Raw genomic sequence first — 14,547 nt, forward strand, 5'->3', positions numbered from 1 at the left:
TAGACAGTAACATTTTCCACATGAATATTTTGAGACCCATGTTCTGCAACTTGGAATTCATAGCCCTGTGCAAGAAGTTGTTGCTAAGTGGAAATTGGAATTTAGATATTTTTTCAGACTGATGCTAGAACTTTGGGGATGGTGATTCTAATAGAGCTAATTTTATGAACCTGTGACATGGGTGGTATGATCAGAAAGGTTTCAGTTTGGTACCGTAAAAGTTCAAACCCACCGCCTATCCTTTCATCACTAGGGCTTCACTCCTTTGGGACTTGGAGACTTCTTAACCATGTAACCCTTTTGCTGCTACAACTTGGAATTGAACCTACTTCTCTGAATTTCTTATCTAGGGATTTTCACTTCATTTTGATGCCGCCTCTTAGCTAACAGCCCTTGAAAACAAGAACAGGACTTACTAGAGAAGCATGGCTTCAAAGGCACCAGGAAGAGATCCCAAGAGGACAGGGAACTGACAGAGATGAATCAGTTCCAGTGATGAGATGAGTCTACTTGCACGTAGGACTTCTGTTCCCAGTTTTTGGAACTGAGGTATCCCTCCTGTGTTTGATTGAGTGCATAACACCTTTCCTCCTTACAGTATGCAGTGACATGTTTTTAAAATGGAAGGTGAATTTAATATGAAGAATTGTGACCCCCCCACACACACACACCTGGAAATCACGAAACCAAGGCTAAGAAAAATGTCAAGTCAGCACTGCTGTGGCCAGAGAAAGCATATTAGCTGGAGGCCAGTGACTAGAAATGAGAAACAAAGTCAGAGACTGGAATATGGCAGAGTAAGTGAGGTGAACCAACCATCTCCATTTCCCTGGAACTGAAGGGTTTCCTGAGATTTGGACTTTAGGGCTGAAACTGGGACAGTCCCAGGCAAGTCAGAATGGTTGGTCAACCTAGGTAGGTGGCAATTTAAATAAACACTGAGTTCTGTTCTTTACATGAGTTGGACTCTCCATTCAAAGGATTACTTGGTTGAGGAGAATGTTTCTTCAGTGAAAACACCGTGTTGTGCCATAGTCCAGGAGCATACATTTGGAAGCACACTTTCTGGAAGCTTGGTTAGAAGCAGGGCAAAGCTCTGGCTGGCAACATGCAAGTACCTTTATTTTCTAGCTTCAGATCTTGTGTATGATAAAATCTGGACGAAAGGACAGAGATTCATGAAAAGCAGGCAGGAAGTCATTCTGAAGGTGATTGAGTGTATCGACTTACATGAGATTGTGTGGACCTAAGTCCCTTTCAGGATACAACACTCATTCATGACAAATTGGTCTACACATCTTACCCAAGGCCCACTCCGTGCTTTCCTCCTCTTCTATTCCAGAATGCCGTTCTCTTGCTTCTACAGCTGCGGAAAAGAAATACTGCTTATCCTGCAATGATCTTCTGAAACTCCACTTCTTCAGAAAAGGTATCTCTGACCAGTTCTCTCCTTTAAGTTCCCACAGGGGGAACTTTCTTCAGTCGTTTGGGGTTGGCCTTCTGGTTGTGTCAAACCATGACTCTCAATGTCTCCTCAGCTGGGTTGTGAAGAGTGGGCTGTCCACTTTTTTATTTTTTTAAAGATTTTATTTATTTATTCGACAGAGAGAGAGACATCGAGAGAGGGAACACAAGCAGGGGGAGTGGGAGAGGGAGAAGCAGGCTTCCCGCTGAGCAGGGAGCCTGATGTGGGGCTCGATCCCAGGACCCTGGGATCATGACCTGAGCCAAAAGCAGACGCTTAACCAACTGAGCCACCCAGGTGCCCCTATTCTTACCTTTTAAAAAATTGCTTCTGATTTCTTGCATAGTGTCTAGTCCGGAATTGGCTTGTTGATTGTCTAAAGCAGCACCATCCAACAGAAATATAAGGTGAGCCACATTTGTAATTTAAAATTTTCTAGAGTCAGGGGCGCGTGGGTGGCTCAGTCATTAAGCATCTGCCTTCAGCTCGGGTCATGATCCCAGGAGCCTGGGATCAAGCCCCACATCGGGCTCCCTGCTCAGCAGGAAGCCTGCTTCTTCCTCTCCCACTACCCCTGCTTGTGTTCCCTCTCTCGCTGTGTCTCTCTCTCAAATAAATAAATAAAATCTTTAAAAGAAAAAAATAAAATTTTCTAGAGTCATAGTGAAGTCAAAAGAAACAGGTGAAAATCATTCTAATAATATATATTACTTAGCCCACTGTATCCCAAACATTATTTCAACATATAATCAACATGAAAAAACATTAATGAGACATTTTTACATGATTTTCATTGTACTAAGACTTTAAAATTCAGTGTGTTCTTTTACTCTTCGGCACATCTCAATGTGGTCTAGTCACAAGTCAAGTGCTCAAAAGCCACACGCGGCTAGTGGCTACCATATTAGACAGCATAGGGCTGAGTGATAATTTAAGGAAATTTACTGAAGCTGTTGATGGAGACTTACATGATAGAAGGAGTTTAGTTTGATTTTACCGTGAATAAGAAGTTTTTTTTTATAAGACCACAATCGCATGTCTTAACATGATGAGAATAGAGATTAAGGATACAAATTCCTAGAAATCAAGAGAAAGGATTGTTTCCATGATAAAGAATAAATGGAAGAAGAGTAGCAGAACTCTGTGAACAGTGGAACATAAAAACTGAAGGAGAGAAGCAAGTAATCAAGAACTAAAAGTATTAAGCCTGGAGGACCAGGAGAATAGTAAACGGAAGTCAGAGAGAGAAAGAAAGAGACAGACCAGTCTAAGAAAGAGAGGGATTTGTTTTCAACCATGTATTTTCAGGTGCTGGCAAGTTCCTCTCACCAGAGACATAGTTTGGAGCAAGGATGAAAGATGAGGCCTGGCAAAGTAGCTTTTGGGATCAATGCCATTTAGTTGGTTGAGTCTGAGGATCTTAAGATTGTGAAGGCAGATGGAGATAAGAATGATTCAAAAATTTAATCTTAAGAGTTCCATAATTAGCAAGCAGGACAAAAAAGTGATAAGGATGGTAGGAAGAAAATGAAGAGATCACAGAAGTCAAGGTGGGGGAGACCATTTCAAAACAGAAAAGACCAGCAAGCAGGAGAGAATTTGAGGCAGATGAGAACAGAGCAAAGTCCATAGGATGAGCTTCGGAAGTCATCTCTAAAGCAATTAGAATCTTTGTCAAGCCTGAAGGAAAAAAGAGGATTTACATTAGCTGAGCTCTCTTCCAAACCCCTGGTTTTCAGTCCTTAGACCAATAGGCTGACCAAAGATGTTTGGATTGAGAAAGCTGACTTTTTCCAGCAGGTACTGTCCCAGCAGGAATCCTGGCAGAAGGAAACAGAGACCAGCACAGAGGGGTGGAGCTCTGGGTGATTCTTGATTAATGGCCAATGTAAAGAAACCCCAGAAACAAGCCAAGTGACAGGACGCAGGGAAATTCATAGGGAGAGCAGTGCAGGATGGAGAAACCATTGCGAAACCATTGTTTGGTCTTTGTTAAAAAAGACAAGCAGAAAAATACGAATTTAAAATCTAATTTGTCATTTTAAGGACTTACTTTTTTTCCAGCCATTTTTTTTCAATATTTTATTGCTTATCTTTAGGGATGGGCAAATATGGAATGTGCCCAGTGGAAAGTTGCCTTTAATTTTTTACACGTTTTTGAAAGGGGAATGGAGAACAACAGTGGATGGAAAGCCCTCGAAACTCTAGTGGCCTGAACTCAGATCCAGTCCTTTTTCTCTGTCAAGCCAATTTAACTGTAACCCAGTATCCAGTATCTGAAGATTTAGGAAAAAAAAAAAAAAAAGGGGGATTTTAGCTTTGTCTTCACTGAAATAGCTTTGGGATAATGGAGTCAAATTAGAACTAGTAAGAATAAACTCAGGTCTTGGTAGTTAAAGTAACTTGCTTATTCATGGACATGAGATTTACTTTGGATTGTATTTGGCAAGTGTAGGAATAAAGGGTGTGGAATTTATTCAGCTACAAAAGTCCCTTGAAATTCCCTGCAATTTCATAAAACTTAACAGTTCAGATGCACAAACATTTCTGAAATCTTTGGAAGACAACCACCCAGATCACTCCTGCTGCTGAAAATGACTAAGTTGGATTTTCTGTTTCATCCCTAAGGAGGAAGCTGGACAGATGAAAGTGAAAAGTATAGTACACCAGACAGGGTGAGGTAGACCGAGGTGGGTGAAAACATGACTCATCTGGGAAGAGGATGCAAATTCCATTCCGAAGAGCTTGAACAGAACAGTGCAAATCGAAGTGCAGATGAAGATGAAGTCAAATATAGCTTAATCCATTTCAAATATTTTGTTTCTATCTATTCTAATTTCCTTGGCTCTCAGAGTCCATCTTAAAGACTCAGATCCATGCACGTTCCATCCTTTCTACACCTAAACACATTTTAAAAGTTGAGAAATAACCAAAAATAAGACGTGAGATTCACAGTTAATAACTTCCAACAGGAAAAGGAATATATAAGTCAACGTCTCTAGTGCGTCAAGATAGCTATCAAACATTGTGCTTATTAGAAAGGACTTGCTCATTTTTGCTTAGAGATGAAATAGCTTTTATTATTCACACACGTACACAATGTGTTCTTGATTCAGGAAGCACCAACATCAGATAGTCAGATTACCAGATAAACTCAAAGACTGGTATTCTGACTAAATTGGCAGTTTCTAAATGTCAGATAGATTAGTTTATCTCAAATCAATGTGGTGCAACCTCATCACAGACTGTCCCTTGAGGGTATTTAGATACAAATATATGGGGAAATAATTTCTTAAATTTAAAATAGCAAACTTTAGTTTCTTTAAAAAAAAAAAACAGGTGGAAAATTTTATATCAGATCCCTCACCCTTAGAAATTAAACAAAGTCTCTTAAGTCTTGACTTTCCTTCACCCGTTGGTACAATGCCTCCTAACCCTTATGGGACTGAGTAAATTTGGTGTCAGAATCAACGTGTCAAATCCCTCTATATCATTAATGATTAGTTGCACAAGGACTCTGTTTTATACTGTAAAACTAAGTTTATATTGATAAAAACTCTATTACATAAGACATTTACTAGAACAGATAATAAATATCCTTGCAGTCCGGTGCTATTCAGACTTCTAGTTCTTCAATGAGGTCCATTGATGGCTTCAAGGAGATAGCTGAACTCTGGAAATAGTCATTGAGATTTTGTGCATGTAACATTTTTTGGAGTGAAGTCCCAAATCTTTAATCAGATTCTGTTAAAGAAGTTAAGAATGATTTAGAACACCATATTAAAAGTATATGTGTAATGCAGCAATACGAATCTGGCGCTTTGCCAAAGTTAATAGTATTACTGGTAGATGAATAAAAAGATATTTAGCATAATATTAAACAAAATAAGGTAGATCTTTCTATCAAACAAAAATAATAATATACACTCACTGTTCAATTCAGGCCAATGTTTTCTCCTTTCAGATTAAAATTAACAGAGTTTCACATTGTGACTTTAATCTTATCAGAGACTCCTAAAGTAAACAATAGCGCAGTATGAGAAACCTTGATTGTGTAACTTTTGCTCTGTTTTTTTTTTTTTTTTTTTGGAAATAGCAAATGTCATTTTCTTATTGCCCACCTTCAAACAGTCATGACAACCTATTTACATTACTGGAATTTTCAGAATAGCAACTGCACATTTTTATAAACTTTCATGGTTTTTATTGAAGTAGTACTATTTGACAAAGCTTCTATTGATCATTATCATTGGTATGTTATTATTATTCTTATTTACAAATTCTTCTCAGAACGAACAGTGAACGGGAGACAAAAACCCCACTTGGAAGAACTCCACTTAGAGCTTTGGCAACGCCCCTGAGGCTGGGTCCTCCAAGGAAAGCAGGAATTCAGTTTTCCCTCCTGGGCAACCACGCTTCCCAGGCCCGACGCCCCAGGAGCCGGCCGCGCGCCCCGCGCCCCGCGCCCACCGGCCCGGGCCCGGGGGAGCGCACGCCCGCGAGTGCCCGCGCTCCAGGCCGCGGACCGACCCCGAGGCGCAGCGGCCGGACACCGCCTACCCGAAGGGTTGGCCCGCGCTCCCGGGAAGGTCCGGACGCGCGGCGGCCAGCGCGGGGGAGGGAGGAGGCGGCACCGCCCTGCCCCGCGCTCCGCCCCCGGCGCGGCTACACAGAGGGGCGCCCACGTGCCCGGCCCTTCTGCAGCGCAGCGACCCGGGCGCTCCTCTCCGCGCGGAGCAGCGAGGCGGCGGCAGCTCCTGCAGCCTCCCGGAGACGCGGGCCCCCGACACGCTCCAGCCGTTCCCCCACCACCGCCCCCTCGACGCGGCCCTAGCGCTGCCCCAGTAAGTTGCCTAGTGTCCGGCCACGCGGAGGGGTCGCCGGCGAGGGGCGGCCTGGGCGCCGGGGCCGGAGGGGAAAGGGCTGGGCGGGGGCGCGGGGGGGCGCGGGGGGCCGCGTTGGGGAGCGCGGCCGCGACTCGGAGACGGACAGAGCCGGGGCGGCGGGAGGGGGCTGCCGCCGCGGACCCCTGTCCCGAGGGCTGCGCCTCGCCCTGGCCCACCCCGTGCGGCCGCGTGTGCCCCAAGGCGTCGGGGTCCGCAGCAGCTGCGCGGGTCGCGGCGGCTGGGAGACGGCGGGCACCACTTCGGGAGCCCTTGAGGCACTCTTGGCCTCGGTGGCCCTGGGCACCCACCTCCGGGAGCGCAAGCCAGCCCCCCCCCCCCCCCCCGTTCTGCACACTGAGGGGTCCCTGAAGTCGCCTTCCAGAGATTCTTGGTTTAAATATAGAACAGCGCTTGGAGCTCTGGAAGGCTTTCGCGTCCTAGACCTGACCGGGACTGGTAGGACAGGTAAAATGTCGTGGTGTGTGTTTGGGGGTAACTTGAAAGTAAATGGGTGCAGTTTGAAACCCGTTTGAGATGGGCTATACTCTTTTAAGCCTATTTCATGCCGTCTTCAGCTTCGAACTCGAAATGCCATTCTCGGTGTTTAGGCAATCACCAAGCCCATGGCCTCAGAATACATCCGTTCCTCCGGAGAACTTTCTGACATGCATTTACGCGTATACCCAGTGCAGGGAGTAACGTCTTCAGAGATGGTATCTTAAAGATACTTAAAAATACGCTCACGGGTCCTACACGTCTAAGTGGAAACAGTGCCTAGATTTCAGGAGTAAAAAGGTTCAACCCATTCAGACTTTCTTGCATTTATGCAGAACTGCCTCCAAAAGCGGTTAGTTGACTCTTAGTACTGGTAATAAGGTTTATCTAGTCGCATGTGCAGAAACATTCATCCTTTTAACGAGAGAATATCGTCAGATTTTGTTCAGATAGAGCTTTCTGAATGCTGGCGGGGGCTGGCATGTCAAGTGAGTGTGTTTGTGGCCTCTGACGTGATACTCTTGCACTCTTGCCCCAGCCAGTCCTTAAAACTTCAGTCACCTCTTTTCCCCTAAGCATTTATAATAATCATCTCCCCAGGAAATTGCAAGCAGTTGTGTTTGTGCTCTTTTTCTAAGGGATGTGCAGGATAAGAATAGCTTAAGTGTATACTTTCTGATAGCTGCTTTTTCCCTTTGTAAATTAAATCCTTTTTTCTTTTAGTTGTACTAAAGCTTGGTATGAAATGATGTTTTGGTGCAGAAGAATATATGCATTTTTAATTTTTTTCCTTTACTAAAAAGTTCCTAGTTGGCTACTCTGGGTGAACGCTGGGAGGCCACATTATTTATTAGGATTTTTTTTCAGTTTTCTCCCTTGCCCTCACTTGGTTTCCACATTGTGAATGACTGGGAAATGTCATTTACCTTAAGGCATTTTAATCTTTTAAGGGTGTGCCGTGGCCTTGGAGAGCAGAGTAAAACTCAGCCTGGTATCTCCTGGGATTCAGTTTGCAGAATCCATGGCCTCTTTAGCATGTCATTGGCAAAACCCTTTTGATTCCAAAGTCTCTAATCATTATCACTGGACTTAGAGTCTGTTAAAGAGAATTAGAGGCTGGGAGGGGAGATAAGGTAGCTGTTGGAGTTTGAAAAGACTGAGAATACTCTGGAGTTTTTCATCTTCTATTCTCATATATATTTTTTTGAACATATGTGCCTAAAGAATTTTCAGGGTCTTGCTTTCCGCTACATACCTGCTAATCTATGCAGAGTGGGAGTGCCTGGTCTCCATTCTGCATGGCCCACCTTTTGTTGTCTTCCCGTGCCTCCTTGCTGAAGTTCTCATCGCTTCTCTCGGCTCTTCTGGCCAGACCTGAGCCCTCATCTGTGACTGTTTCTGCTCTTTTCAGCCCACTTTTTCAAAAGGGCTTTCTCTCATAGTTTTCCTTTGACTTCTCTGTTTAGCCTAGTTTCTGTCTTCTCTTCTGTTTTATTTGCTTGCTACTCCATTTATCCCTAGCTATATACCTATGTAAGTATTTTTTTTAAAGTGTTCAGGGCCATCTGCTGGTTTTATTTTGATGCCCTTCAGTGACCAACTTTCAGACCAGAATATTGAAAACAGCTTATGTTGCTATTTGTTTTATTATTTCCCCAAACATAATATGAACACGTTGATTTTTAAGGACTGGCTTCTTGTAGACCACTTACTGGATGTCAGGACAAAAGTGAAATTTTCATTTGGATATATTTCTAAATATTCACATATTTAGTACTTTGTGCCTCATTTGAATGTTTTGTCATCCAACTGAATATTGAAAAACTCAGTTAACTGTAGGATTTCCCTTATGTGATAAAACTCATCTAAATGGTTTGGAAAATCTGTGTGGTTAACTCATTTCTATACCTTTGATCTGAGTATACAAAACCATACCGATAAAGCCTTGATTAAAAAAAAAACCTAATGAAATAATTCTTTTCATTGTCTTCCGTTTTAATAACTTTTCATTCTATTGCCTAACGCAATGTCTGCACATAACACATGCTCAGTATGTCTTATTGTCGAGTGAATGCCAACTGATTTCAATAATTTAAGAAAGGGTGTTATGTATGTCTTTGAATATATATTCCTTCGTTGAAAATTACTGGGTCCCTACTCTGTACCAGGCACCGGACAACCAAAAGTAATGTGTAGCTCTGATTTTGGAAGGATTCTTCAGTTAGTTTTACATTTGGGAAACCCTTCACTGATGGGTTTACAAGTAGTTTTTTTTGTTGTAATTTTATATAAAAACAATACCTGTAAACAGATGACTTGAGTACCATCTACACCAGAAAGCAAGTAAGGAACACACTTTCTCATATATGGAGATGCTGCTGCTTACTATTCCATCATCAAAAGCACTTATGCTTGGCATTTTCGTTTTACTGGTAAAACGTATTTACTAGTAATAGATTTGTCCTGATTCTTCTTATATATTCTTTTACTTGCCTTTTTGGCTATTGTTTTAGAAGTGATGTTTGTGTCTGTGGAAATGTTGTAGATGCCATTGACAAAACCAAACCAATAGTTGGGGGTTCATTTCCCCCGGGCTCTAAGTAGCCAACCAGGTTCTCAGTAGCTCAGTTAAGATAATCAGAGCATGACTTATCCATTAATTTTTCTTGTCCAACTTAATAAATATATATTGATCTGTGGAAGTATGCGGTGCACTACTGTTTTTCTTGCGTTTATGGACTCTTAAACTTTAAATGTTTCTGGGAATAGCCTCTATTGCTATTGAGTTAACCTTCTCATTGGTAAGTACCATCAGTATTGACTTTAAGATTTGAGTTAAAGTGGTTTTTATTTAAAAGGCTGGGTTTAAGTATGTGGGTTGCATCTCTTGGTTCCTGTTTAGACTTTTACTTTGGATCTCTCTGTTCAGGGAAATCCGTGGTTGCATTTTTCTGGGTGTGTATAGACATACGTTGTTGAGACTCTTGGGGTTTCTTACATCCAAGATGGAATCATCAGGCTACAGTGTCCTATGTGATGATTTCATTCTGCAGATGTTATAAATTTGATTTTATGCCTCTCTCCATCCCCCTTCAAAAAATAAAATAAATAAAAAACAAAATCCATACTCATTTCTGGTGCCTCATATTAGTACCTTTCTTCAGAACGTGAGCCAATCTGGGATTCGGCAGTGAAGCAGATGATATAAGAACATGTTGATTTTTAAGGACTTAAGGATTTTAAGGATTCTTAACCTTTCTTTCAGGAGTTAAAAAAAAAAAAAAAAGCCCTATGTTGTATTCATTTTTGGAATATTTTTGAACAATACACAGCAAAGAATTTTTATGTCCCTTGTTGATTCTTGCTAGTTTTTCCCACAGTTCTGGGGAAAATTCTTTTCTTTCCTTAACCCAGTCTGGCTTCAGGAAGCCTCCCTAGGTCTTTATACAATTATATGTAATACAATCCTGTTTATGCCATCAAAGCCTCCTTCCTAGTGAGCCTAGTGATCATGGTGGATGGAGCTTCATGTCACAGGGGATGCTGAATGATACTGTAATTAAGAGGCTCTCATTTTATTCTTCTACTTTTGCCCCTCTCCCACTTTTTTTTTTTTTAGTTCAGATTTTAAGATAAGTGGATCTGTTCTACTTAAAAACGAATGATTGTCTCTTCAGAAAAATCAAGAAAGAAAGTACACCTTAAAGCTTATTTTTTATTCATTTTACTTCTGTGTAGACCAAAAAATGTTATAGGAGTTGGTACTTTGATCATTAGAGATAAAGATTGGTTGGTTAGGGTCTTTTCTTGCCTTGGCTCTGGGTATCTAGCTGTCATTTTTGGTAAACGATGATAGTGATGATGGTCACTAGTGGAATGAGAGAGAGTGGAGTTAAGTGATAGTGGAATTATGCAACTGTATATTGAACCTTAAGGAAAAAAATGGGGTCTCTTTGCATGTTCAGCCTTATTTTTTTACACTCAATATGAGCTGAGGGCAGATTTTCAGAATGCAATTCAATTTCTACTTTCAAAAATCACACCACAATCTCTAGAACTTGAAATCTATCTGAGTGGTGGAGTGGGAAGGCTTCTCTGTACCATATGCAGACTTTATTTTCCCAAAGCGTGTGGGTCGTAATCCCTCCTTCTCCCCATTCCTGCTGTCTGGTTTCCAAAAGAAGGTATGCATTTGGTGGAAACAACTGGATTTCATTTTTGTGAAACTAATATGCAAAATTTACCACTACTCATATGCAGAATTTATAGTATTTAGCAGTTGTGTGTGCATCCAAGTTACTGAATACTGTTTTGATTCATTAGGACTGCCTTGGAATAGGAAATGTGACTTTGTAATTTTGATTCTAAGAATATCTTATGAGATACTCTATTTGGAGTCTTCCATGAATAGCGGTTAGTTAATCCATTTTGGATGAGTATGTGTTGTATATATTTACTGCCCAGATCTGGAGTCCGTAGGGAAGCAAAGGATAAATAACTTGGTTCCTATTCTCTGGGCGTTGACAACCCAGTGAAGGAGTTAACAAGTAATCATACAATGGAAAGAGAATGATAAAGCTGCCATTTGAGTGACACAAAGAGCTGAAGGTATCAGGAAAAGAGATAACAATCTATTCTAAACTTTACTTTTTAAAAAAAGTTTGTGTTGTGTTTCTGACATAGACTAAATGCCCATTCAGTTTAGGCACTATCATCATTATGGTTACTGTTATTGCTGTTAAAGCCAATCTTCCTTCTCCTCTAGTTGCTCTTTGGTAAAACTTGAGTCACTTGGACTTGAGTTTGGCTGAGCAGTTATTCACCAAAATATGCATTTGGGAGGGCAATAATACTTATTATTAGTTTGGCAAAATTGTTTACAATTTATTGCCCTGGACCTCTAGAAAATTATATTTAACTGTAAATTCAAACTACTCTGAAAGGTCTTAGAAGAAAAGTTAAAACACATTAGGAGATTATATTTTAGATGGAAATCTTGAAGAATAAAGCCATTCCAAAAGTGCAATCAAATTAAGAACATGCAATTATTTTAATTTCTCACTCTAACAGTTGCGTTCTTACATTAGGCAAGCATGGCACATTTATGCAAATTTAATGAGTTTAAAACCCATAAAGGACCTTGTCAAGAATGGAAAGATCGCAGGAGGTCTTCATCCATCCTCCCATTATTGCTTCTCGCTCAAGACCAGGAAAGCAGTCCCTGTCTCTGCTTGAGTGATAGTCATAATCTTTGCTTTCAGCTTGGAATGGACAAAGGATGGACAAAAAGTGCTGGTAGCTGAAGAGATACTTGTCTACCCCACATTAGAGAGGAAAGAGCTGTTTTGTTAGAAGAAAGCACATTTAGTTTAGTGTCCTACCGTTGACCTAGTAGAAGAAAAAAAAGTTTTAAAGGGATTATAGAACCCAAACTATATTTCAATTCCTGTCAGACATAGTTCTTGGGTGGTGTGCGGAAGGTCTCCATGAAGACATGGAGTTGAGTGCCACACCTTCACCTTTCAGGTTTCAAGGTTCTTGTGAACATACCATTGAAAACAAAACACAAACACCTGATGATTGTTCCTGAGAGGGGGTGGGGGGTGGGAAGGACAGGTAATTAATTTGCATCTTTAGTTTACTAGACAAATCTTTCCATTTCTGCTAAGTAAAAATCACTTCACAGGTTTTTGTTTACTGGACCTTAGGTGCTCAGAATTCTATTAATTCTAAATTATTTGTAGCACACTGCTGTCATGCCATTACTGATCGGTTCATGTATGACCAATAAATATTATTTCTAAGTTCTTGGGTTGGATGGTGAGTGGATATTCATTGTATTATTATTTTAAAGTACTATATGAATAAAAAACTTTAAATTTCTCCTGAATAAATTAGCAAATAAAAGTCTTTACAAATGTCTTGTGTTTTTCCTTCAAGTAGAGAACATTTGTATTAAATGAAATTTTCCCCTTTCATTCAGAAAGTGACTTTTTTTTTCCTCTTGAAATTCACTTTATGTTCACTTCTGTAATGTTCCTGGTCTCTTGAAGCAGAGGATACTTACTATTTTTGCATGGGGCTCATAGTCTACAAAGATGTTTGCAACTCTATAAAAATTTAAATGAAAACTTACTGATAGTTTGTATCAACTTAGTGTGGCTTCCTCTGGGAAAATCCTGTGTCCAATAAATTCAGGCTAGTCTGTGTCGACTTTTTATCTGCTTTTGATGACCATATTAAACATAATTTTACATTTGTGTTTGAATCCAACAGCAAGTTTTAAGGGGTTTCTTTAATTCTGTTGTTATTTGAGCAATTGTTTAGGAGACATTTCTGTGAGACCTAGAAGGATCCAGAGGTAAGCTTTGACACTCCATCCTGAGGGCTCATTAACACTCTGGAATGTCTTGCCACGTTAGGAATCTAACTATTTTTTTTCCAGGGCAGTGTATACAAGAAAATGAAGTCTAATTGGCTGTGTCTAAGCAAGCAAAGTGGGTTTGCTATTTCACTCCTCAGGTTTGACATGTTGCATTGACCTAGACTTATCTGAAGGAGTTGACAGAAGAATACGAAATGTCATCCAAGTCCAAAACCTACTGAGAGTTCACTTTGTTCATCACCAAAATCAAACATCACTGCTGAGTTTTTTAGTGAGTTTTAGCTTAGAGTGAAGATTGAGCACCTACTCTGTGGCATGTGAGGATATGCCATGTGAATGAGATGCTCCAGTGGATAACAGTTTAATCACTATGGAACTTGACGGTATTCAAGAGTTACTTCCCTACCAAAGCCTCTCCTCTTTGGCTACTCAATCTATATTACAAATTTACATGAACAGTTTTGGAAGGGAAGGTAGCAGAATCATTTAATGTATTAATGTAATCATAGTAGAATTGTCTTAACATTTACAACTTGAGGTCCATGCTGTTTGAGCAGTGTCTGAAATTTAACTGTCCAAATCTTAAAAGATTGGACAAGTGAATCAAATGGGAGAAGTAAAGAGATTCAGGTTGAAAAGGAAAGATTGCATTGACTTACTGTCTTTTTAGTGAAAGGTTTCATGACAAGTTTCATACAATTTGGATCAACTGTATTTGAACGAATGGTACTTAAAGTTATTTGATAGAGAAGGAGCCCCTCCTTCTTCTGTCCTTTCTGATTATGTTTTGTTTTCATGGAAGGAGGAAGAACCACACATATACGTGAAAAATACAAATGCCCCTGTAATTTTCTGTAATGTATCTGGCAGTTCAAGCTGCCCTGAATTCATACCTGGGGTTTTAGGAACCCCCAGGATGAGAACCCTGTGATCCAGAAGCCATTTCCGCTCCTGGGAAGAGTATCTTAGGAGAGGGTATTTTTGGGCAGAATGGGACCTTCTTGGGTCATACATCCTTTCTTCTTACTGAAAGAAGGCTGCTCACGGCCTCCATGGGGGAGCTGAGAAGACTCAGAGGTAAGTGTTGCCGTGGGGAGCTCCACTTAAAAGCTATGACCTGAGCACAATGATGACCATTCTCATTTGTGCCATGTTGGAAGCAGTTGCCTGCCATCAAAGGAACACTTTGGACATCAGTTATCTCCAGCATCACCATCTTTCTTTCCTCCAAATTCTCAGAGCCACAGATTTCTATGTCCGCCTATGGGCCAGGAAATAGATTCGATTCTAAACTTAGCTGAGATCACTTTAATTGA

General features: G+C 40.7%; 1 protein-coding gene across 2 annotated transcripts in view; it reads left to right on the top strand.

The window, feature by feature from the left end:
- Nucleotides 1-6,131: 6,131 nt before the first annotated feature.
- The window catches only part of SLC7A2 (solute carrier family 7 member 2), a 66,339-nt gene continuing 57,923 nt past the window's right edge, over nucleotides 6,132-14,547 (top strand). For both annotated transcript variants that reach the window (XM_036085014.2, XM_036085016.2), the window contains exon 1: nucleotides 6,132-6,309. The gene's annotated coding sequence lies outside the window, so the exon portion shown is untranslated. The remainder of the gene's footprint in view (nucleotides 6,310-14,547) is intronic.

Source organism: Halichoerus grypus, chromosome 3, assembly GCF_964656455.1.
Source record: "Halichoerus grypus chromosome 3, mHalGry1.hap1.1, whole genome shotgun sequence".
In the NCBI taxonomy this organism is placed as follows: Eukaryota; Metazoa; Chordata; class Mammalia; order Carnivora; family Phocidae; genus Halichoerus; species Halichoerus grypus.